The 22,628-nt window shown below is 38.9% G+C and overlaps 1 pseudogene across 1 annotated transcript in view; it reads right to left on the minus strand.

The window, feature by feature from the left end:
• Positions 1-22,628, minus strand: part of LOC311087289 — a 31,520-nt pseudogene that overhangs the window by 1,865 nt on the left and 7,027 nt on the right. Inside the window, exons 4-11 of the transcript XR_014609612.1 lie at positions 17,849-18,212; positions 17,015-17,130; positions 16,918-16,943; positions 16,719-16,759; positions 16,106-16,150; positions 14,375-14,507; positions 14,013-14,172; positions 12,403-12,526 (exon numbers count right to left, since the gene is read on the minus strand). The product of XR_014609612.1 is annotated as an uncharacterized misc_RNA (transcript). The remainder of the gene's footprint in view (positions 1-12,402; positions 12,527-14,012; positions 14,173-14,374; positions 14,508-16,105; positions 16,151-16,718; positions 16,760-16,917; positions 16,944-17,014; positions 17,131-17,848; positions 18,213-22,628) is intronic.

A 22,628-nucleotide genomic window follows, 5' to 3' on the forward strand; every position in this document is an offset into this window, starting at 1 on the left:
TCACTAGATGCAGATTTCACACAGTTTGAACTAAAAAGAGCATTGATAGGTGTTAAAAATACCTCACCAGGGAGAGATGGGATATGCTATAAAATGATTGAAGAAATATCTGATGTGGCAAAAAATGTGATACTGGTTTTATATAACAAAATTTGGGAACAAGGAAAACTGCCTACTGGGTGGAAACACTCAGTAATAGTCCCTATAGGGAAACCAGGAAAGGATAAAATGAATGTCAAAAGCCACAGACCAATAGCATTAACGTCTAACCTATGTAAACTCATGGAGAGGATGATTACTAAAAGGTTAGTGTACAAATTAGAAAGCAGAGGGCTGATCACACCATATCAGAGTGGATATTGTGGATAATGGAAGAACAACTATGGATCCTGTAGTCTGCCTGGAGAATGAGATACGTAAAGCACAAGTTAACAAAGAATCTGTTTTGGCAACCTTTTTTGATATAGAGAAGGCTTATGACATGCTGTGGAAAGAAGGACTTTTAATTAAGTTGAATAAAATGGAAATAGGAGGTAAAATGTTTAACTGGATCAAAGATTTTTTAAAGGGTAGAACCATAGAGGTCAGGATAGGGTCAGAGTCATCAAGCACATACACAATAGAAAATGGCACCCCACAAGGTAGTGTATGTAGTCCAGTTCTGTTTAATATAATGATTAATGATGTGTTTGATGGAGTGAACCAAAGGATAAATAGGGCATTATATGCAGATGATGGAGCATTGTGGGTAAGGGGCCGTAATATTGACAATTCAGCAAAGGATGCAGACAGCAATTAGTCAGGTTGGAAAATGGTCATTTGACTGGGGATTCCACCTTTCAGTGGAAAAAACGCAATTCATCTGTTTTTCTAAGAAAAGGGTAAAACCCACAATAGATCTTAAGATATATGGACAATCTCTCAAACAGGTTAATGACTTAAGATATCTTGGTGTGTGGTTTGATAGTAAACTTACTTTTAAAAATCATGTTCAGAAAATGGTAGACAAATGTAAGAAAGCAATCAATCTTTTAAAGTGTCTTTCAGGGTATAATTGGGGGGCGTCAGGCTCTTCTTTGCAAAGAATTTATATTGCATTAATCCGATCAGTGTTTGACTATGGATGTACAGTATACAAAACAGCTGCAAAAACTACATTAGCTGAACTGGACAGGGTGCAGGCTAAAGCTCTCCGGTTGTGTAGTGCAGCCTTCCGAACGTCACCTATCACAGCGCTGCAAGTAGAGGTAGGGGAGATGCCTTTAAATCTTAGGAGGTTAAAACTTTCTCTAGCATATTGGGTAAACTTACAAGGGCATGAAACTACACATCCTACAAAACTGGTGTTAGAAGAATGCTGGGAATATGGTTGCATTGTGAACAGTAGTTTTGGATGGAACCGCAATAAAGAGGCAGATGACATGGGAATCAGTACTATACCTTGCAGCAAAAATGTTAACTTGAGCACAATTCCACCTTGGTTTTTCTGCTATCCTGTAGTTAATCTAGAAGCTAAAAATATAATCAAGACAGGATTGCATCAAAGTGTACATCAGTATCTAGAAGTAATATATGATGACACAGTACAAATATTTACAGATGCATCCAAAGAACCAGCAGGTAAAACGGGGGTGGCTGTATACATTCCTAAATATAAAGTTATAATACAAAAAAGAACCTCAAACCACCTCTCAATCTTCTCTGCAGAGATGATGGCCATCATAATGGCACTACAGTGGGTAGAAGAAGTGAAGCCATATAAATCTGTTATTTGTTCAGACTCTATGTCCTCCCTAACTAGCATCCAGACTGGGAAATCTGCATGCAGACAGGATCTTTTAGATGAAGTTCATCAGATGATTTTCAGGATATCTCAACAGAAGCTAATATTACAGTTCACTTGGGTTCCAGCGCACACAGGTATTGAGGGCAATGAGAAGGCAGACGAGTTGGCAAAAGAAGCACTCAAAGCAGAACAAGTAGAAGTACAGGTTCCACTCAGCAAATCAGAAGTGAAAATAATAATTAAAGATGGTATTCATAAACTCTGGCAAGATAAATGGGATAAGGGGGAAAAAGGTAGGCATTTATATAATATTCAAAAGAATGTAACAGTTAAAATGATCAGCTCACTTTCACGACAGGAGGAAACCTGGTTCATCAGGCTAAGGTTAGGACATACAGGACTGAACAGCGGCTTACACACAATAGGGGAACATGAGACAGGAATGTGCCCATATTGTACGGAAACAGAAACCGTGAAGCATGTACTTCTGACATGTAGGCAGTACTCTGAAGAGAGAGAAATATTTAAGAGGGTAACAAAGAACTCTGTTACTTTGAGAAACCTGTTGAGTCTACCTGGAACACAGTCTACAACTAAAGCAGTGATAGAGTTTCTAAAAAAAAACACAACTAGCAAGAAGACTTTAGGCCAATTTTTTTTTTTTTTTCTGGAGGTTTGAGCTGAGGTTGAAGCTGGAGGAGCTGAACACGCAGCGCTAGCTGAAGCTTGGGCTCTGATCTTCTTTTTTTTATTATTATTATTTTTTATATACATTTATTTATGACTCCCCAATGTGATCACACCTCAATCCAGTAGATGGCGGTAATGCACAAAGATTGCAAGCTGCCAATAAAATTCACTGAAGAAGAAGAAGAAGAAGAATCTTTGCTGTGTATGTTCAAACAACTCACTCGTCTTGCACGTTGAGCTGGCAATGTTTTACAGATGGTCTTGAAGTGGTAAGTGGGTAAAGCAATAAATCGGCATTGAATTAGTTATCGGATGATATTAAAAGGTAGTGGGATTACTTGTGGTTGACCTGGAAATTTTAACTTGATCAAAAAGTTATGGATTTGATATTAGCTGCGAATTCAGAGCATTAACTTAAGTTGTGTCAGTGTAACGTTATCGATAGCTAGCCTAGTCTAACCGTAAACTAGTTGGCTAACGTTACTGCCATACAAAGCCATAGTAACGTTATCTGATCGGTTTTGAAACATCTGTTCTGTTTTGTCTTGTGTCAAAGTCTCCAGCTGGTTCAATTGTTTTCAGTTTCATAGAAACGAGGGTGTTAAATTTGTTGTAGGCTAACTGCAAAATCCAACCTAACGTTATCAAGGCATCGCTATATGGTTCATGGCTAGCTACGCATCATGGCTAGCTATAGCCCTTCTGTCTGGTTCATAGGTTAAATGTACAAGTTACAAGTTACTAGCTTTTCTGTTAGCTCATAAATTACTCTTTACAAGTTCCTTATTTAAAATATAATAATGAGCAGTGTAACTACAGTATTTCAATGATTTTACTAAAGTAATGTTACATATTACATTTGATTTGATTACTTTTTTACATTTCTGTCAAATATTAACCATTTTCAAATAAACGGGGTAGTGTTAACCTTATTCAGCACTGAAATCTGTCAAACTTCTTTCAAAGTCCTTCATCACATATTAATATTAAAATAACTTAATTTCAGAGCACCACAAAGTCAGACCTCAGCACCTTTATGTACCTTTAATGTAAGATCGTTCTTGGGTCACATACCAGTTTAAAATCATAACATAAAAACTGCAATGGTACTGTTTTTAAAATCATGTGTAGTAGGCCTAAGTGTACAGTAAGTGTGCGTGTAAACATGCTTTAATGAAGTAGACTTCAAAAGCTTTTGAATTTGAGCTTACAGTTCTTTCATCAACCTGTCTTTTACATAAACTTACAAAATAGATACTTTAACTTAGTCCTCAGATAGAGGAGGGTTGCTGCTAGCTCCGTTAAGGTATTTCTGTCCCTCCCAAACTGCATTGAAATGGTATGTTTAGCAGCCAGAATTTAAAAATTTTCAGGGGGAGAAACCCCCTGACCCCTCCTAACATGATCCATATCACCCGTCAGAAAACAATTGCAACGTCTCAGATTGTGCCCCCCCAGAATTTTGGCTTGCATGACGCCCCTGGCTGCTCAGGTCTGCTTAATAGGGTTTGGAGCTAAACTCTGTGATCAGGACTAGATGGCAAACAATACTGTAAAGGGGAGAAGACAAACAATATTATTATGTTATAAATAATTTGTTCTGTGTTCATCTGCTTACCTGTACAAAGTATGCATCATGAATAAGCGGTATATATTGGATTTGATCTTTTAATAACACTGTTTTACTACATTAATACTAACTACAAACCTGATAAAAATGACTGGTGGCCGATGGAGGAAAGCCTTATTTTGCCCTCCAGGTGGGCGTAATGGTGTGACGTCACATGATAACTATGAATTAACGGTTAAAACACTTTTTAAATAGCCCACTTAAAGTGTTTATTACAACTAAATTACTAAATGCTTAAAATTAATAAAAGTAAATGAACAAAAATTTGCGTTATATATTTAAACTCGTGAACGCCCCCCATTAACACCTGAACGCCCCCCTTTCAAAAATCTTGCTTCCAACGCCCCCCATTGTTCTCTGAACGCCCCCTGGGGGGCGGTACCGCCCCCGTTGAGAACCACTAAATTAACCATACAGTGCGTACTTTTAGGTTAAATAAATTTGCTTATTTCCATTCATCCATTGACCAATTGTCAGCAAAACCTTTACAAAACTACAAAATCTCTCATCTACACAGAAGATGTGATTAAAAGCCCAAAATTACAGCTCAAGTCTATAGTTTACCTAAATTAACGTTACCTTTAGTTAGCCTAACAGCTGAGATGCTAACGGACTTTTGCGATGGTCCACAGTGCTCTGGCATCTTAACTGCTGCCACGCAACGAAACTAGGAGTACGACCGGTTTAAGATGGCGGCCGCATTTCTCAGTGCCCAGCGGCCAATAGGGCATCTAGTCTCTATATGATGTCTATGGAGGCTATGCTGTTAGTAGCGGAAACGGAAATGATTAGTTCATCTCTCGAGTCTTCGGGTTTGAGTCCTTCATTCTTTTGTCACGTGACTTGTCACCGTATTAAATACTAATTCACAACCTTTTTACAAACAAAGCGCGCTGTTATTTTTTTATTATTATTTTTTTTACTTTTACAGTTACATGATGCGTTTCTGTTCTCAGATGTATATAGGCTATATTTGTGAATTTCTGTCATGAAGATTATTTTCAGTAACATTGAATATTTAAGAGTTGGTTAATGCAAAGCTTTATCCTTATAAACCACTCTGATGAGACTTGTTTACAGTGGATTAATTTTTAGTTAATATCATAGACATATACAAATATGGGAAATATATTGACTATTCAAATCTAACTTGACAAATTCAAGTCAATTAGACTATTACTAATTTTGTATCATCTGTATTTTATTTTTCTCTATTGAGTTGTTATATTATTTTGTTGTCCTTGTGTTATTAATGAATAAAAATCAGTTTAAAAAATTGAAATGAAGTGTTATGTATTTTGGATTCATGTACAGTGAGGAAAATAAGTATTTGAACACCCTGCTATTTTGCAAGTTCTCCCACTTGGAAATCATGGAGGGGTCTGAAATTGTCATCGTAGGTGCATGTCCACTGTGAGAGACAATCTAAAAAAAAATAATCCAGAAATCACAATATATGATTTTTTAACTATTTATTTGTATGATACAGCTGCAAATAAGTATTTGAACACCTGTCTATCAGCTAGAATTCTGACCCTCAAAGACCTGTTAGTCTGCCTTTAAAATGTCCACCTCCACTCCATTTATTATCCTAAATTAGATGCACCTGTTTGAGGTCGTTAGCTGCATAAAGACACCTGTCCACCCCATACAATCAGTAAGAATCCAACTACTAACATGGCCAAGACCAAAGAGCGGTCCAAAGACACTAGAGACAAAATTGTACACCTCCACAAGGCTGGAAAGGGCTACGGGGAAACTGCCAAGCAGCTTGGTGAAAAAAGGTCCACTGTTGGAGCAATCATTAGAAAATGGAAGAAGCTAAACATGACTGTCAATCTCCCTCGGACTGGGGCTCCATGCAAGATCTCACCTCGTGGGGTCTCAATGATCCTAAGAAAGGTGAGAAATCAGCCCAGAACTACACGGGAGGAGCTGGTCAATGACCTGAAAAGAGCTGGGACCACCGTTTCCAAGGTTACTGTTGGTAATACACTAACGCCGCCTTCACACTGGCAGTTGAAATCAGCTCCGTAATACGCAATACGCCCCCAGCGGACGTCGTACTACACCGTTGAAAAGCGTCGGAAGGTTCGGAAGCGAGTAGAACAAAAATGGCGGAGAGATTAACGGTTGATTATGTCGGTGTCAGAATGTACTGTACTGTTTGATCTCTCTGTTGAGGGGGTTATAGAGACAGGCTGCTGCGTGGAGGAAAGTTCCCCAGGACGTTGACATGTCAGGTCGGCTAATGTGGTATAGGGCTTTTAATTGTATTAACTGCCCTAATAACGTTAGAAAATCATGAAAATAAAAAAATGACATGACAACTTATCGTTATAAAATCATTATTTATTTTATTAAAAGTTAAGAATTCAGGTTTGTTTATCAGTACCATAGCAACGCTAACTTCCGCTGGATTTGTCGGAAAGGAACCGTCCATAGCCTTTCGCAAGAGTTCAATTTTTTGAACGCATCCGGATGACCAACGGACACGATTTTTTTCGCACCGCACTCGTTCGGACCCGCTTCGGACCCATTCGCATGCGGTCTGCGAATCTCCATAGGAAATGAATGACTTCCGGTCGTTTCGTAGCCGTATCGGAGCTGATTTCAACTGCCAGTGTGAAGGCGGCTAAGACGTCATGGTTTGAAATCATGCATGGCACGGAAGGTTCCCCTGCTTAAACCAGCACATGTCAAGGCCCGTCTTAAGTTTGCTAATGACCATTTGGATGATCCAAAGGAGTCATGGGAGAAAGTCATGTGGTCAGATGAGACCAAAATAGAACTTTTTGGTCATAATTCCATTAAACGTGTTTGGAGGAAGAAGAATGATGAGTACCATCCCAAGAACACCATCCCTATTGTGAAGCATGGGGGTGATAGCATCATGCTTTGGGGGTGTTTTTCTGCACATGGGACAGGGTCGACTGCACTGTATTAAGGAGAGGATGACCGGGGCCATATATTGCGAGATTTTGGGGAACAACCTCCTTCCCTCAGTTAGAGCATTGAAGATGGGTCGAGGCTGGGTCTTCCAACATGACAATGACTCGAAGCACACAGCCAGGATAACCAAGGAGTGGCTCTGTAAGAAGCATATCAAGGTTCTGGCGTGGCCTAGCCAGTCTCCAGACCTAAACCCAATAGAGAATCTTTGGAGGGAGCTCAAACTCCGTGTTTCTCAGCGACAGCCCAGAAACCTGACTGATCTAGAGAAGATCTGTGTGGAGGAGTGGGCCAAAATCCCTCCTGCAGTGTGTGCAAACCTGGTGAAAAACTACAGGAAACATTTGACCTCTGTAATTGCAAACAAAGGCTACTGTACCAAATATTAACATTGATTTTCTCAGGTGTTCAAATACTTATTTGCAGCTGTATCATACGAATAAATAGTTAAAAAATCATACATTGTGATTTCTGGATTTTTTTTTTTTAGATTATGTCTCTCACAGTGGACATGCACCTACGATGACAATTTCAGACCCCTCCATGATTTCTAAGTGGGAGAACTTGCAAAATAGCAGGGTGTTCAAATACTTATTTTCCTCACTGTATATTTTTGAGTCATTCACTATGTTTTTTGTCCATAATAAATCACCTAAAATGTTTGAAACCTACACCTTTGTACATAGCTTATTATAACACTGTACACATTCTTGACTGGTTGTTTATTGTTTGTTTATTGTTGTTTTTTTTGCCAACAAAGCTTTAAAACACATTGGATAACCATCCAAAAAGGAATTAAATCAAATTAAATAAAAATAAATACAAATTAAAAGAACACTATAAAGCCACTGATGAGTATTTTTTCCCTATTAATACTAAATTAATTTTATTAATAAAATAGTAATATTAGCAAGCGCTGAGCCAGAGTCGGACGCGTTCAGCGCTGTCATATATCACAACTAAGCAGTGTTTTCAACCTCATAATGTTTATTTTAGGTTTCAGATATTTAAATACACATAAGCACGAGTAAAACAATACATTTGGAGTTTGTAAATGATGTCTGTGGAAGCAGCAATAACAATCTATTCAAATATAATTTGCCGACATGTGTTATTCATATCAGACAAACATAGTGGAAGTAACTATAAAGTTTACTCCATTCTTCTCAGTTCACCGGCCACTTTCTTCCATTTATTTCGGGAGAAACTGATGAATTTACGTGCTGTAAATCCGACTGACAGGACAACATTGCGGCGCCCATCTCATGTTATAGATCAATATTATTTATAAAGGTTTTTAAACAACCAAACACACTCACTTACACGTATTTGAGAATCGGAATATCAGACAAGCTAGTTGATGACATGGTAAGCACGTTTGTGAATATTTTGAATAAAAAAGAAAAAGCGAAATAAAAGCGACACATCTGTCGTACAGTATTATTGTGGCTGCGGTGTATCGCGTGACGCGTCGCCATGGAAACATTAAAGGGAACGTTCGCCTTGAAAAAACTCACTCTGGGGGTGGGGGTGTCAGTTAGAATATTTTAAACTTACGCGTGAAAGGGTTAAAGAAAAGATCAAAAATAAATATGTGTGTGTGTGCTGTAAAGTGGTTAGAAAAAAAATACATCGGAATCGGCTTAAATCTGTATCAGCAGGTCAAACTCAATGAAAAATCGGAATCGGCCTAGAAAATTGTAATCGGTGCATCTCTATCTCTTATGTCTACAAAATTATTTTAGATATAGTATACAGTAAGTCTAGCTAGCTTGCAAATACTGAGGATACCTACAAGAGTCACCACTTCCTCTGGTGATACACTGCACACCAGCGTGCAAAGTATTACTTTGTATTATGGAGTCTGGAGATCCTTATTTCTTGTTGAAGGGGAACTCTATTCTTGGGACACGTTCCTTTCTACTGTTTCAACTGAATTTTATTAATATTGATAGTGTTTGGATGCTTTCAATGGTTTGTTCGAATTCTGCATTAGCAAAACACACACACACAAAAAAAAGATAAAATTATAAATCTTTACCCGGACAAGTGACTTTTGTGCATGGACAAGTAAAACATAAATTTACTTGTCCGAAGGACAAGAGCCTCAAAAAGTTAATGTCAAGCCCTGGGTAAGGGCGATATTTGATTACAGTGGATTATGAACATGTTTTAGAAGGATCTAGGTATTACAGTGGAATAGAAATACAACACTTACCCAAAAGACCATAAAACAGTTGCATATAAAGAATAAAGAAAAGAAAAGCAGAACACTTACAGCTACTGGTGAACACAGGATTCTGATGAGAGGACCTGCAAACATCAAACAGTTTCAGATGAGGCGCATTCGTGGCACTGTGGCGGTTAACAGTCTGACTATGATATGCTGTAGATATAGTGTTTATAATGTGTAATGCAGTGCAGAGTCTGATGGGAGTGAACAGCAGAAAATTTGACATTCGAATATTTTTTTTAAATTAATTTTATTTATTTTTTGCACACCTGGGATCCCCCGCGAAACGGTTCTCATTCGCGCTTGAATAAGGCCGGCGACACACTGGCTGCGTGGCGTGAGCGTCTTTATTTGAGCTCCCATGTTAACAGGTTGGAGTTTGCACACTGCCTGCAAGAGATACCGACGTTCCTGCAACGGGAGTGTTCCCTGGCTAGAGCGCAGAACAGCGGAGTGTGTGTGGACAGAAGTGCAGAACAGCGGAGTGTGTGTGGACAGAATGCTTGAGCTTGTGTTTTGGGTTAAGCTGCTTTGCTTTGACATAGTGGGAAATAGAATAATAGAAACAAAATGTATTAGCCTTTTTACCCGTTATTATCAATCTAAATTAATCTCGTTTTTAATTTAACTTAATTTCATTTTTCTTTATTTAAATTTCGTTTTTCTTTTTTTAAATTTCTTTTTTCTTTATTTAAATCTACCCTTTACTGTGTCAGTAATTTGTTAGTCAGAAAAATATTAGACTACCTTAAAAGTATTGCTTAATTTAACAGACCTGTGTGTGTGTGCGTTTTATATCACTAGTGCATATAAGCCCTGCCCGCGTGAGGTACGTGCGCCGCTGTTCTGTAGTTTACTAAAAGTTTATTCATTCTGAATGTGTCGCGTCTCGCGTGTCCATCTATATTGCACCAAATGCAACACTGCACTCCCTTGTGAAGTCGACTGGATGAGCGGTTCTCGAAATAATCAAAATGCAAACGGACACACAGAGATTCCTGCCTTTATTAGAGAGAAGAATGTTAAGCCCCCTCTTTCTGAAGCTAATGTTCATTACTACCGAAGCTTTGAATATTCGATGTTCATTACTACCGAAGCTTCGAAGCTCAAAAAATGGTATTCGGATCAGCCCTAAAAATATCTCCACATTCACTGAATGGTCCAGGTCGCTCTCACTCATCATTATATGTTTGGTCTAAAACACAAATCCTCTCATGTTTTACCGCAGGACAGCAAATGAGTAAATGTTCTGTCATGTTTGCAGGACTGTGATATGAAGAGTGTGTGAAGGAACATATCTAGCAACTGTGTGGAAGTGAATAGCACATAACAGGCACAATACCAGTATAAACATGAATATCTGTGGGTTCAATACGCGTCACATGACTAAACTTACGTCTTCGTTCTTAAATGCAACCGTTTTCTCAGTCCACACTACAACACGAAAACTGCGTTTTCAAAAGCATCCTGAAGGGTTGGGGTCAGAATCCCTTGCGTCTTCATTATATTAATATATATCCTTTACATTATTCCTATAACAAGTACTAATCAAGTTTATAATCATTAACTATATTCACGAGTGATTCAGATATAGTTTTAATCCTATTTTGTTGTCAGCATTTCTGCTCATATATTTTTAAGTGTATTATGGTGTCTGTGACTGATCTTTATTGGCCTGGACGAGGACCTTGAGAACAGGCCCTTTGTATTGGGCAAACAGCTCATAATAGAGGAGGGCAAGCCTGAAGGCCCATCAGATGCTCTGTGTCTGTTTTCTGCTGACCAAGCTGAGGTTACAGGGGTCAACTTCTACTTGACTTACATGATCTAGTTCACAGTTAGTTCACAGAATTGTATTTCTTTCATGTGTATTTCTCTAGAGAATAAAGTGGACAGTATCTGTACTTCTTTCTGAGGAGGGAAGGTGTTATCAGTATGTTTTGGGTAGTCTGACCTGATAACACTGAGCTCAGGCTCTCTACAACCTTGGTAGAGCTGTGATTCTCTTCTGCTTTTGTGTGTGCGTTGCATGTTCTGTGCAGATCTCGGGACCCTTCTCGATGACCTCCGAGGTCAACATCGAACCTTCAGGGACTCGGACGACAATTATCTTGACTAATGTCAACGTACCCTACTGTCTATCTATAAGTGTAGGATTGTTTAGACTTTGTTCTCTTAGCCAATCAGAAGTAGCAAATATGTAATGAATGCCCTTGGAAAAGGTATAATTGGTGTAAGATTTTGTGTAAGGTAGAGTCAGCTTGCGACCTCCTCGTGAGACTTTGACGCTGGCTCTACCAATTTAACTGCAAACTATTCTTCAGTAAATTTTTACTTATTTGATTGAACTTCACGACTCCTGGTCTTCTTTCATCATATCTGGTCCTGGGTCTGAAAACTGTACCCCCTTACAATCCACTTTGGAGAGTGTTTTCGTTGCTAAAACGGCGTCTCAGTGCGGACGGAAGGCCAAAATGGAGAAGGCGTATTAGTGTGGACAAGGCCTGAGATAACAAGTGTGAATTACAGCTGTGTGTAATAGTGAAGCTGCTCATTTATTTACAAACACAGCGGTTATCACCTCAGTGCTGAGAAACAGCCCATAATGAAGCTTTCAGTAGCAAAGCAGTTTTATTTAAAACATTCACGGGTTGAACACCAATTTCTATGCTCAATGTTTCTGTTCTTCTTAACTATAAAGTTGCATTTCTTTACTATAAAGTTTGCACCTTAGTAAAAAAATAAGTGAGTCTGTTTCATGATACGACATTAAAAAGACACGACCTTTGTGGGAAACCACATTTAAAACCACATTTAGAAGTGGCTCAGAACGAATGCGAAAAAATCGGATCTCGTGCGTTCACGTGTGCAACACACTCCGATGTGTCAGATAAGATGCGAGTAAAAAATAGGATTTTCTTGTGCCAGTGTAAACACAGCCAGAGATATTGAGTGTCGAAATAAAGCTGTTGCATCGTATCATTAGTCTTTTGATCCATACCGATGTATCGTGACACCCCTAGCTGCCAATCCATGGTTAACTTGCTAGTGAACTTTATTTCATATGCATGATGTCATGAGTTTGTCTGGATATGAATGTTAGTTCTGTACCTGCTGCTGAAGCTGAGGTTATCTCCATCAGTCTGGCCTCGTCCGGCCGCCTGTGACGCCTTCTTCCCCAGCTCCAGCATCTCCTTAATGTTCAGCTCCACATTCATCACGGATATGTAGCCGTCTGGGAACACGACAGCAGAAGAGAGACCGTCTCCTTTCAGTCTTAGAAACTACATTAACTCCTGCAAGAGATTCTCTAGGACACTGGGATGACTTTCAAAAAGTGGTCAACTTTATCTTATCTTAAAGGGGTGGCTGATTATGATTTCAGTTTTCTAACTTCAGTTAGTGTGTAATGTTGCGGTTTGAGCTTAAACAACATCTGCAAAGTTACAACACTCAAAGCGAAGGGAGAGATTGTCTTTTACAGAAATCGCTTTAAGGACTACAACAAACGGCTGGCAGAGGCTACAGGAGCTTTATCCCGGGTTAGTGACATCACCAACCCTAGAATTTACTTATAAAACGGTTAGTTCCAGTCCTTGATTCTGATTGGTCAATAGCTTTATGATAAAACACGGCTGTAACCGCTTCACCCAACGGTTCTACTGTATCACTACACAACACCCCTAGCAACCACTCTTAGCAACGTCAACATTCTCAGTGATATTGTTCATTGAAGCTTATAGAGTATTGTGAGAGATTAAGTTAAGCGAGTGTACCTGCATTTACAGTTCAGTCCTATATTCATAATAAAAAATCTGTTTGAATGTCCGCTGCGATATCTTGTCCTTTTAACAGTTAAGGGGTTTTGCCGTGCTATGACACGTATAGTCATTTGTCAGTTGTGTCTTCCTTTTCTATGTTCACGAGTTCGAGTCCTTTCAATGTAAAAGTCTTCTCTACTGACTGACTCACTCATAAACACAGTCTTTGTCTCCATCTAATGGCGAAATAATGTATTTAACTTCTGTTGCTGTTCACGGTCAGGGACTATTACTATTACTATTTTTCTGCTTTAATATTTGTATTGTGTGGCAACCGTTTTAAAAAAGCAATAAGGCACTCGAAGCAAGTGCTGTATCGTCAATAAGTCACGGCTGACTTCATTGTGCCAAACAACACCCTTCAGCCGTGACTTATTCCATACACCACTAGCCTCTCCTACCTTATTGCTTACACAATCCCCTCCCCCGGGAACGCGATTTATAGATGATCATGACAGAATCTGCTAATCCAGCTCCACATCAGCAACTAACCATTCAGAAATGTCCTTCTTGAGCCTCTCAATCTTTGTCCGACTGCGGTTTAAACATAAAAGGCTAAAAGTTTTTGAATTTTTCAGTGTGTGTATGTGTGAGGTAATCGGAGCTGCTAACACACACACACACACACAAGCTCTTGAAGCTCCGCCCTCTGTGCCAGGAGCAGCAGCTCATTTGCATTTAAAAGGACAGACACAAAAATGGCACGTTTGCTCCCCCTTAAAAAGTGACCATTTTAACATGCTATAAAAAAAATATATTTTGAGCTAAAACTTCACGTACACACTCTGGGGACATCAGACTTATTTTACATCTTGTGAAAAGGGCATTATAGGACCCCTTTAAGGAGTAGTTTCTGCTACAGTATAAGCCATGACTAGAAGATCTGTAAGAACGTCTCACATTTGTGGTTGGCGTCTCTGGCCAGCCATTTGCCCTTGGGGCAGTTGACCGTTCGGATGATGCTGATGAGATCCCCACTTTTGACGGGCAGGTCGTATTTGCGGAGTTTGCTGGCCGCCAGCACTCGGGCCCGATACATGGGCTCTTCCAGTCCGGTGATCTATGGGGAAACATGGGAAATATATCAGGACCTGCAGGACGCCTGGAGGAGTTACACTAATGTATGTCACCATTAAAGATCAGAGCAAACGGCATCTAGAAAAGTGTGCTTGAGCTATCCATCTTTAAAGTGAACACCAGTGCGTTTGAATCTATATCTGCGCTACATTAAGTGTGGCTTTAATTTATGTGTCTGAATTCACTTTAAACTTCTTGTGCAACATGTTTCTCTTTTTGTCCTTCTCTTTCTGCTCTTTCTTCTCCTTCTCCAGACGCTGCTTCTCTTTCTTCTTCAGCTCTTTATCCTCCTGGTGTTCAGGGCTCAGCTGCTTCTTTCTGGAAGAGTCACACATGTTTTAGCAGGTCAGCGTCTATGAGGAACAAGCTTTGCTCAGAGTCTCAGTTGGTAAATCACCAGATTGGCTGTGTTTTTAGCAATGAAACATTTACGTGTCACGAGTTAAGTATATAAGCGAACATCTCATGTCCAAGTGAAAAAACTCCCAATAATAAGAAATCATAAGAAAGACATAAAATTATAGTCATATTTAATATAATTGAAATTAATCCAGTTATTTTAAAGTAATAATTATATATTTTTCCTTGCTCAGACAACATTTTCACTGGCCTCAACACAAAAGCCTGATTTATTAAGATTAAGATTTTTTTTTTTTACAATAACCAATTCATAAACACACTTTTGCTGGAAAATGATGGAAAACAAGGCAAAACATTGCTGACTGTACACATATTAAACATTCTTACTGAAACTTTCAAGACTGTAACAAGTCGTTTTTTTTTTCAAATTCAGCAAAACTTCTAGATAATATCTTTGTGACAAATCAACAGACTTTGAAACAATGAAAAGTGTCACAGAAAACTAAATCTGATGTACCAGATTTAGACCAATGGATCTAATGGCATGACTGGGCCAAAAGGGCATGTGACCGTACTATAGCCTGTCCAGAAGAGCTATTTTCATGACTATAGTGTGCATTAGCGCCTGCTTTTTTAGCAGCGTTGGTTATGGAAACATTTTCTCCATTTATTTCTCCCATTGGGATTTTTTAAAGTCTTTGCTAAAGCGTTATAAGCCACGAACCAAACCAACCAGCTACGAGAACCACAACATTACAAACTTTGATTTGAAGTAAAAAAAAAAAACTTTAGAAAATTGGACAAAAAGACAAAAGGTACAAGACTGAGAACTTAATGGCTTTAGTGAGAAAGAACTACAATCCCATGAAGCATTGCAGACAGCATAACCGAATTAATAAATTAATATAAAACTACTTTCACATATTGTGAAAGAAATATTCACACACCATATAGTTTACGTTTATTGCAAAATGCGCATATAGTATATACACATATATCTTAATAGCGTAGGGAGACCGACTCAAAATGCTTCATGGGATTGGCCGGATCTTTTGGTGCGTTTTGCTTGTTTCGAGACTCTGATCGGTGTAATTTTCTGCACAGCATCATGGGTAATGTAGTTTTCACCAGGAATTCTGCTGTTAATCAATCTTAAAAATAAGCTGAAATAATGTGGGCTGACGGCCTCAACAGAAGCAAATACCATCGATTAACATCTCGTAGCTCACAGCAGGGCTGAATATAAAGGTTTATAAGGTTTCTGTGAAAATCTATTTCTCTGTGGAGAAAATGAATACTAGTTTTTACTTGAACCATTAAGAACGTTTTCTCTCATAATTTACATCAACGCGTTGTTCTCAAGTTTAAACCTCCAATTCTTCAAAATCTTGTCCTCCCTCAAAGAATCTGCTGAGGACATGGGATGTGTTTGAGTTTATCATTAGATTCTTTAAAGGACATTTTTTACCCACATTATAGTAATGAGATTTAGTTTTCACAGATTACAGTAGAGTACATGTATCTTCAGTCACAAAACAAAACAAATCTCATAATACCTTTCGTGATGACTATGGCCATTGTGATCTTCAGCTGTATTAGACCTTCACATCGCGAGGGGAAAAACAACAAAAGACAAAAAGTTTGCACTGCAAAAAATGCTTTTGTCTAATTTCCAGTCCAAATATTTAAAAAATGTCTTAAATCAAGAAGCATTTACTAAAGTAGTAAAACGCCATAAGATATTATACCTTATTTTCTGGGGAAATAAATCAAAATCAAGTGAGTTTTTGCTTAAAACAAGTAAGAAACATTATCTTGTTTCTGTTTGAATTAAGATTATTTTTCTGACCCCATTGGCAGATCATTTTGCTTTTTTTTTTTAAGCAACAACTCACTTAATTTTGATTTATTTCTCCAGAAAACAAGACATAATATCTTTTGGCATTTCACTCATCTAGTAAAAGTACCTAGATGGGGCGCACTTACTAAATGAGTAGTACATTTGGACTGGTATATTTTTAAGTATAACTGGACTGGAAACAAGACAAAAATACTAAGTAAGAAAAGCATTTTTTGCAGTGTGCTCTTTTCTTAAACTGTGCAGCATTTGAAAACCACATTTATCATCAGTTTCCTGACAGCAGCAGAGTGAAATAAGTGCTGACAAACCACTGAGAGACATGCCATATATTCTTCCAAATCTCTTCTTTCTGTCAAACAAATCAAGAGATCAACAGAAATAATACACATCATTATTAGCATTGCTCAAGCTGGCAAAGACACATGCCATCATGATATATCAAACATAATATTTCATGTAAATGAACAATTCTTTAATAAATGGCAACTATAAGAGTGAATCCCTCACCACATGGCCGTTATCAGCGTACGGATCTGAAGGAGAAACGCATCAGTCATTATCCTCCACTCATTGACTAGAGCTGCACTGCTAACATAATACTCACTTTTAGGAGCTCCTTTACTCTTCAACGAGTTTTGAGCAAAAGAAAATTTGTGAACAGTCTCCACATCCTCATAAACATTGTCAAATGTCCCATGCAAATGCCTTTCCTTAGGAAAACTGAGGGGAAAAGAACATATTGATGAGATAAAGTCTGTTCAGCAATATTAAAGATACAAGTTTAAACCTTAACTCTCATCCTTCCCATTCTGACCCGGATTTTTTTTTTAATTATAATTTTAATAATTTTTTTAATTGAGTGTTCATCAGAGGACTTCAGAGACCCCAGAGACCCCAGGACTTGAACCACGAATACACACAAAAAAAAAATATATAATTAATTATGGATTCGAGGAGTTCTGTGGTTGAAATAAAAAAAAGTCACAAATCCTTCCCTCTCGGGTCACCTTGACCCCCTTAGGAATGAAATGAATGCAAGGAATGCTTCAGTACACATAGAAAAACCTCAAAATGCTATTTAAAAAAAAAAAAAAAAAAAAAAAAAAAAGCAAAAGGCTTATGCATGAAATTGTTAGTTACTTTGAATTTAAGTTGAAAGAATGTGAGGAATGTGATAAAAGTACTATTTATTTATTATTTATTTATCAAATCTAGTAATTTAAAGGTAAATAAAATAAAAAATAAAAATCTAAAATGCATTAAAAAATATATAAAGATAAAATAAAATAAGCTTTCTGGACCAAAAAAAAAAAGAAAAAAAAAAAAGTATAATTTTAAGGCTTCGGGTCATTTTGACCCGCGAGGGAATGATGCAACTTAACATTGTTAATACGTATTTCAGGAAGACCCCACATAATGAGACAAAAGAAACGTTTACACTGGTTGTGATGGAAGCTGGTGTTCAGTGTGTGATCCGTTCATTTTGAGGTCAGAGGTCGCCAAGATCCCTGCGCTTGTGGCTTGCTCTGAGGACTGAGTGAGAGCGTCTCCTGACGGCGTGTCCTGTGGGCCAGTCTCTCCTGGAGAACATGTGACCGGGAGAGCCTGTGTATCCGGGCCGGTGTGTTCCTCTGGTGGAGGAGGCAAGGAGTCGGGGAACTCTGTGGCCTCTAACTCCAGGTCTGCCAGATCGATAGCATCACCTTCTGCTGCAAACACGTAGAAATCTGGGAATTCGGGAGGAGGTAAACTTGTGTCCTCAAGTGACGCATCAGCGGTGGCAGAAATCTCAGGCTCCGGATCTGGAAAAACAGAGAACAAGAAATCAGCTCCTGAAATGACATTACTCTGAATGGATGAGCTGCATTTCAAGATCTCAAGATACATCATAATAAGATACATTAAACGTACAGTATGTCATTTTTTTCTCCACTAGGGGTAACTAACCTCTTACAATAACAAAGGCGTAGTTTGATGACACAACATTTGCTAAGAATTATGGATCTTGTCGTCAACGTCAAGCTGACCGATCTAATGTTTATGGATGACTGAATACATTGATGCTTTTATCATGACTGTGATATGAAGCAGTTCGGGATTGCTAAGAGACAGCTATCAGCTCCAAACGCGACGCGAGTCCCGCAGATATAAAAGGAATATGGACATTTCATTCTACCGAACTACACGCAGAATTACTACTCACAGGTCAGTTTATTAGACAAATTAAACTTGTAAGGTAACGCAGCGCTGTTTCACTTGGTCTAACATTACATTACAAATGTGTTGAAATGTATGTGTTAGTCTGTCTGTAGACTAGCAGTAAACTAGATCAACATTAGAATAACATACAGATCATATTCTGACATTTTATCATTGTTGAACTATAAAACATTGATTCGTTTTATGTAAATGTGCTCACCTGTTTAATAAAGTACATGTAGGAGCGGTCGAAGTCTCGGACGTGGAGCTCTCTCTCGTTTATATACTGTCTATCTCCAAATAAATGTAGAAATAACATAAAGACAGTATATATTAAATACTTGTTTAATGATGTATTTTTAAGAATGAAGGCCAGGATCACTGATAGTAGTCAAAGATAGACTTATAATACAGGTAAATTAATCTATTATTTTTATAATAGAATATTAACTTGCATAGGCTGATCATCTAACTTCTTGAGGACACGACTAAAGGATAGGCTCTTTAGTTACCGCGAGATTATCTCGATAAACTGAGTATGGTTTTAAGATAATTGGGAACGGTATTAATCGTAAATCCATCACAGTAAACCTGACAGCAAAAGACTACCTAAATAGGGGTTGATTTATGGTTAAGCATGCCAGAGGTAAACGGTCTCGAGGACAGCGTTGTAGGACCAGAGAGTACCGAAACAAACCCTCAAGCAACTATTTTAAGACTATTTTAAGTGTTCTCATAGCACAGTCATGGATAAAATAACTAATATCACTCTACTCCCACAAGATCAACTAAATGGGCTACAAAACGAAGCAGGGAGAGCAGAAGGGAGAGAATTCCTAACCGTTGATCGTACTATCTATACATCCAACTCGGATGGACTAGGACGTCTGGTCAGGGAGGTTGTCGCAAAAAGATCTGGGGATAAGGTTACAGTAGAAATCGGTGACACTGATGTCACCGTACCACTTGTTAGAGGAGCTAATATAGTGGTAACTAGAAATGGTATTCCATGCCCAGACGCTCTAGTCACGGCTGGATCACCCGCACCATCAGATCTGACTGATCGGGAAGCAACCGGGCGTGACTGTGGAGACCCTGGCGAGGGATGTGGAGTAGCTATTCCCAAACAAAGAAATCTCATAGCTGGGTTCAGTCGAGAGGGAGAATCATGGGAAATGAGAGAGACAGGGTTTAAACCGTACCAATCTTCAACAGGGAGAAAGTTAAACGGTAATAAACCCAGAGTCCAGGTAGATACAGAGCATAATCGTAGTTCAGGTTCAGAGGATCCTGAAGATGAGGAAACACCTCGCAGGAGTAGGGTTAATAATAAAAAATCCAGAAGTCAGTCCAATGAACGTCGAAGCAGCTCGCATAAGAGGGAAAACAACACCCTGGGAGGGGGAACATTTCTAACCCACCCTGGTCATGTGTTTAACCCACTAAACTCACAAGTAGCAGCACTAAGGGGACCAGGGCAGAAAATAATGCAGCTCGCTTGTGGACTTACTGCTGATGAGATCCTGGATATGCCGGGAAGCAGCACAAAAGAAAAATATTACATGTTAGCAGAACAGCTAGATTGTATGCGGAAAGCTCTGTGTTATATTTTATTAGATGACAATACAAAAGATAAATATGAACCGACGATGGCGGAAGTGTGGAAACTACGGGAGGCCACTCGTAGCAAGGCTCCCCGCCCTAAGGGTAATGTTTCAAGAAAACCGCAGAAAGCTGCTTCACCTGAAAGAAAAAAGGAAGCGTCAACTTCCCCTTTCAGTGAGGTAGACCTAGCAAGGGAAGAGTATAGACAAGAAGTAGAAAGTGGAGGTGAACCTTCTGATTCTCCCTCCAGCTCAGACTCTGATAAAGAGGAAGAGAGCAGGTGCCCTAAAAAGCCCTTGTCAGTTAAACCACAAATAGATTTGTCCATCCTAGCTGCGGTATCCAGGCAGAATAGGAGAAGGACGCAACCAGAATCTGACTCAGAAGAAGAAGTTATAGTCTCTAAACCTAGGCGAGATGCAGCTAGACAGGCAAAAGGGGACAGTATCACTGCCATCCAGTTCCTGCAGAATATGAAATTCCCAAGGGCAAAAGATGACAATATGCTTAAGGCAAAAATGGTAGCTGACCTGGGGAAAACCCTAGGTACCTCAACTAGCCTGGTAGAACATATGATAACATATCATACAGGATTATCCATAAGCCTGGAAACCCTTAATGCATACTACTCCCTGGTGATAGGTGAAGATGAGGAAGCTGAGTTCAGGAAAGACATAGAATTTGTAAAAACCGCAGGCCTTTGGCTATACCTTTCAAAGAAAGCCAGAATAGGGTGGACAGCGGGAAAAATGTTAGCCAAACTAAAAAAGCTAGCCATAGAAATACCTGGATGTCATGAGATAGCAGGCTGGGGAGCAGAAACAGACTGGTCCAAAATGTCTATATTCGCAGCCCGATATGACAGGGGAACTGTGATAAGAAATAGGACCAGAGAAAGCTCAGGTCAAAACAAAGATAAACCAGTAGAGTGGGATAGAGTCAGACAAAAAACTGCCTATCAGAAACCTAAAGATAAATCAAATAATAGAAATGAGGGTGAAAGAGGAACTACATATATAGAACCTGACAAATGGGCAAAACTGACCAAAGAGCAGAAACAAGCCCACATTAATAAACGAAACAAAAGCAGAACCGATAGATAGAGTAGTCAAAGATACGAGTTAAGAAGATTACTAGAAAAATATATAAAGCCAATTCGGCCAAAAGGAAAAATGATTGTGTAAAAATATCAGATAAATTGGGAGGAATCCCAGCGCCACAATGACAATATCCATTAAATAAAACCGCTTATAAAGAAATAAAAGAGACTATAAGCGAACTATCCCGCAAAAGGGGTAATAAGTATAGGGAAAAATTGTCCAACAAATTCTCCAATTCTCTAAAGTAACAGAACCGGATAATAGATAGCTAATTAATGCAAAAGATGCTACAAATGGATTAAACGAAGGTAAAATATTATCTAAAATTTACTTGGCTAACGGATTTTGGTCCATACCTTTAGCCAAGGAAAGTAGAAATGTGTGCCAGGCAATAATATTATAAATATTAGAAGGATTGCCAATCCCAGCGTACACCGATGATGTGCTGATAGCCACTGAGACTGTGGAAGAACACATGAAAATATTAACCAAAAACCATCAAAAGACTGGCGGACGATGGTTTTCTTTTAAACATGAAAAAAATAGAATTAGGAAAAAGAAAGGGTGGATTTTCTAGGATTTGAAGTCTCAGGAACAGATACATAGCCAATAGCCAGATACATACAACAGCATAGCCAAGTCAACACAAGAAAGGTTTTCTTATGGGACAGGCTATTAAACAGTGGAGGGCTTATACCAGAAGACTCCGAACCACTAGTGAAAGGAAGTGTACTGGATAGAATGCGATCCAGGGACACAAACTTGGACCTCTGGAAAGAGGGGGTAAGGGCATTGACCAGAAATGGGGACACCAAGGTTCAAGGAAAATGTGAGAAAACAGTGATTGAAGTAGAAATGGTAGAAATCATTATAAATATGTATTTCCAGGAGGAATACCCTATTTTTATGCCAAGAGAATATAGCCATTATGTCACAGAAACATCACTGACTGTCAGAGCAAGATCACAACAGACTTTTGCAGGGACAGGTAGTGTAAAAGTCAAATTTGGGCCAGAAAGCAACAGTGAGCTGTGGGAGGTACAGGCACAGATAACGACCACAAGTGATTACATGGGTCAAGGTAAAGCCATTGACTCTCCGGCTGCCTGAACCAAGCTCAGCTGAAAAACTGGCCAAATGGTGTAAAAAGAAGGATGCAACCTGTTCTCTCTCTTATCTTGTGATTGCAGAAACATGGGTGTACCAGGAACTCGTCTGAGGAGGAAGTACAGGGGATTGCGTCAGGACCGACGCAACCAAGGAAAAGTCCTGCAGGCTTGTATGACTGTATGGGTGGCCAGCATATTAGCATTA

The sequence above is a fragment of the Abramis brama genome (assembly GCF_963993115.1).
Source record: "Abramis brama genome assembly, chromosome: 7".
NCBI lineage: Eukaryota > Metazoa > Chordata > Actinopteri > Cypriniformes > Leuciscidae > Abramis > Abramis brama.